The sequence below is a fragment of the Schistocerca americana genome, chromosome 3 (assembly GCF_021461395.2).
Source record: "Schistocerca americana isolate TAMUIC-IGC-003095 chromosome 3, iqSchAmer2.1, whole genome shotgun sequence".
NCBI lineage: Eukaryota > Metazoa > Arthropoda > Insecta > Orthoptera > Acrididae > Schistocerca > Schistocerca americana.
This window is the reverse complement of record NC_060121.1, coordinates 782408274-782412696: the sequence shown is the minus strand read 5'-3', so window position 1 is coordinate 782412696 and position 4423 is coordinate 782408274.

Genomic DNA, 4423 nt, shown 5'->3' with positions numbered 1-4423 from the left:
TCAGCAACGGAAGCTTTTCGTTAACTATAGATCTATAGATGTTTTCTGTATTTTATGCGGGTATTTTTGAAATCGAGTTTGCACGTAATGTGTGGTGAATAAATATTCAGCGTCTGTAAATCCTATAAGTTTTGAGTAGGGCACTTTTTAATGAATCACAGTATTCTCCAGATAATATTTATAGAGTGATAGGTCACTTTTGCGCTTTTTGGTTCATTTGTTACATAATCATGGATGCGCAGATACAGCTCGATCTCGTGGAGCAAAAAAAGACGCGCGGGAAGAAACAATGGCAGAATCCGAAAGTGAGATCTTTGGATCTCTAGTGAAGGAATTAGTAGAAAAAGGAATCATAACCGAAACGCATGAGGACGTTATGGGTAGTGAAGATATTAGAGACGAGCAGGTAAACGAAACTGAAAACATGAGGGGTCCAGAAAGCGCAGTGTTAAAGATGTAGGAAATATATTTCGCCACGAATGGAAATTGTGTTTGAGAAAGCAGAAGCCGACAGTTAGATAATGTTTGAAAAAATGGAAACCGAGAGGAAGAAGACAGACAAGGAGAGGGCAGAAATGAAGAAAGATAGGAAGAAATTTTTGGAACAGCATCGAAAATTCAAAACTTTGGATAAACACGTAGATGATGTTAGCAAAAAAGTTCAGAACAGAGTGAATAGGCTTTGCCAGGTCGAAAAGGAAATAAAGAAACTGGAGGAAGTTCACTCGCTAGTAAAAAAGAAAATGAAAGGAAAGAGAGAGAGAGAATTGTAACTCGCAACTTTGGGAAAGAGTGCAAAATTTAGAGAACCGCCAGGTTTCAGAGACAACTCAGCAAATTCCCGTTACGGAATCAGAAGATTTCGTCTCACTTAAACGAGACTGAGAGGCATCAATGACAAAAGTGAGGTGGATGCGGGTAGGCTTTGATTAACATGTTTTGTTGTTAAGTTTGATATGTTGTGAACGCTATAGTTTTGCATGTATTTGCAAATAAGTGTACACCGACGAGTGGAAATGGGAAACGTTCTAAGTGCCAAATCGCACATTTGTCAGGAGAACAAAAAAAGGTGTATTTCGTTTTTTATATAACTTATCAATAACCAAAAAACAGAAGGTATTCTGCTAACACGTAACTGTACTTCCCACCTTATCACTACGAAGAATAGAGAGACAAACTAGAAAATATAGAACCTATTAAGAACGTTGTGTCATAGCAGGGGAAAAATGGAAATGAGCGTATGGCATCGTTGGCCGGCAGGCCCCAACCGGGGAAGTTCGGCCGCCAAATGCAAGTCTGATTGCAGTCGACGCCACATTGGGCGACTTGCGCACCGGTGATGAGGATGCAATGATGATGAAGACGACACAACACCCAGTCCCCGAGCGGAGAAAATCCCCAACCCGGCCGGGAAGCGAACCCGGGCCAGTTTGCATGGAAGGCGAGTACGTTTCCACCCAGCTAAGGAAGCAGACATAGCAGGAAACTGGCCGGAAATAAATGACAGTAAGAAAGTTTCTGTTTCAAGTGTCATTTTCATGGTAATAAAAGTACAGAAATACAGCAAAACTATTTTAACTAGTGGAACTGTAGTCAACAAACACAGTTTCTCATTTCTTTCACACTTTCCAGAAGAGGATAACAGCACTAATTTCATGAAAAATGTCCTCTTACAGAGCTCCGTTCTTGGAATCAGATGTTGCCAAGTTTATCTTAAAACTCTCTGTTGTCTTCAGAAACTGGCAACGTCGTCAACAGGTCTTTCTGTTTTGCCGCTGATTAACGTGGCCGGTCTCCCAGGTGAAGTGCGATGGTGTACACTTGCCAGTCTTTCCCCTTTCGAACGCACTGTTCTAGTTCCATTTTTCCGTTTCCGAGTAAGAATTTTTATAGTTATTTGAGGTGAATGAGTATGAGAAACTTGGTTCATGCTGCATTTTGAGATCTTGCACTCCTGCACCGACAACAATGTTTCAGTGCTATTTTTAAAATCGAAGATGTCAACTGCAAGCTCTGGAAAGGCATTTGGAACTCCTGAAGGGAGATATGCTTGGCAAAAAGACGTTACACCTTCTAGAAATGAATGTCTGAAACATTTTTGCATGAGTTTACACTTGGAACGATCTAGGGACATGCAACAGAGTACCAAGAAGACGAAGGTAATGAAAATGAGTTTTTGAAGAAAAAAATGACACTTAGAACATTTCCCATTTCCTCTTTTCAGTTAATGTAAACAAATTCTTCCATGCTGTTCATTTGTGTCACGATACTGATCACTGCCACACACTACACTGTATTACAGTACACCACACTGCACCTGCACACGCGTGGGTGAGCGCGCGCGCACACACACACACACACACACACACAATTTCGGCTTGATGATACTTCTGCCATTCTACTGAATTATTCGTTTTACCCCTTGGCTCAGTTAAAACGGCTCAGTCAGTACCTCGCCACAATGAATGGCAGATTTTGTCGATTGGATTTAATAGTAAGAGACGTGAAACACTATGACAGTTTACAACAGAATAACAGTCTATTATAAAGAATGTTAATTTTTACCATTCCCAGCTCTGTGTTATCTAAAAGATCCTTGACTCTGTGAAAACAATTATTTATCCTGTATTTTTAACGGACTTCATAAAAATCTGGATTTAATTGACTATTTAAACTCCTTGGGCAATTTAATGTACAAATTTAACTCTCTTGTATTCCCTTACACTCGTAATAAAGACTACTTACATTAATTTTCAAAATTTGGCTTTCTACGTGGCCTTTGTATAAAGCCGATTACGAGTGTTGTTTGGCATGTCTCGTAAAAAATGATGAAAGGATATTGTCCTTAGACAGCTCACCTTACTTCTGGACGCAGTCTCCTTTGAGTGACATGCGCCTGGTACAGCAACCCTCCAGCTTTTTCATCCTACTGGAAAAATATTTTCTGTCAAACTCTGCAAAATACTCACTGACTGCAAGTATCACATCCTCATCTGATGAAAACGTCTTCCCAGCAAATCAAAGTTTCAATTTATTAAACAGGAAGGAGACATTTGGGTTAATAGGGTAGATAAGGAACCTTTTTATAGCCCAGTTCATACACTTTCACTACTGTTATCGCTGATGTGTGAGGTGGTGCATTACCATGGTGAAAGAGAACTATCTCTCTGCCAACCTCGTTCATTTTGGCAAGTTTCGAACGATCCAGCAATGAAGCATAATAGGGTCCAGTTGTGGCTGTGCCTACTTCCGAGAAATCTATGAGGACTATTGCTTGGAAAGCACCTCCCCACCCATCACCTTACCAGGTGACAAAACGGTCTTTACCTTCTTCGATGCACTTTCACCGGCCTTTGTCCATTATTTTGACCACCGTTTTGACACAGGTGAGTAATGATGGATCCAGGTGTCATCAAATGTCACAAATTGGCGCAAAAATTCTTGCTGATTCCGATTAAACGTCGGCACACATTGTGCTGAAATGTTGTGTCGGATGCCCTTCTGTTCGACTGTGAGCTATCGAGGCACCTACCTCGCACACAGCTTCCTCATAGCCAATACTCCAGTCCAGATATCTAAAGTCTAAGAGGTATCACGAATATTTATGCGGCGGTCTTGCATTCCCACATAATGGACTTTGTCAATGCTTTCGTTAATGGTGACCGCTAGAGATGGGTCGTTCGCGCACTAACTGGTGCAAAAGAACGGTTCACCAAGATGAACGGAAGGAGCGAGGAACTAATTCTAAGGAACGGTCTTTCATAGTTCACTTTCGTCGCTGCTTTCTACTTATAGTTCCCAGGAACGGGAAATTGTCGGTCTCATTCCCGCATCGGCTATCTCGGTCTCCCTCAGCCGGACTCATCCTCCTTCGCGTGGCCACTTGCCGCAGTTCCACTACCGACTGCTCCTAGTTAGTTTAGTATCGAGTTGTTCGTTTCGTTCGCTGCGCACGCCCATTCTAGATCTGTTTCAAACCTTTCTTGAACTCTGAACTTCAGGTTCTTTTCGTATTCTATTCAGCATCCACGACCGGTAATTAAAATGTATTTTATAATAACTTAAATTACGTAAGAATTACATTGTATGTAATACACAACTCTTTTTCAGGTAACAAAAGAGCATATCAGCTTACTTCATTATTTCGATAACAGCAGAAGACATAGTTATAAGAAGGCAAGTTTTTTGTTATTACACATGCAAAGGAAGTCGGCACGGTACACACGAGTGGCCATTTTCATCCTTTTTGATCGAAGGTAAAACGATAGTTCAGGTATACATGCCGACGTCGCAAGCTGAAGATGAACAGATAGAGAAAGTGTATAAGGATATTGAAAGGGTAATGCAGTATGTGAAGGGGGACGAAAATCTAATAGTCATGGGCGACTGGAATGCAGTTGTAGGGGAAGGAGTAGAAGAAAAG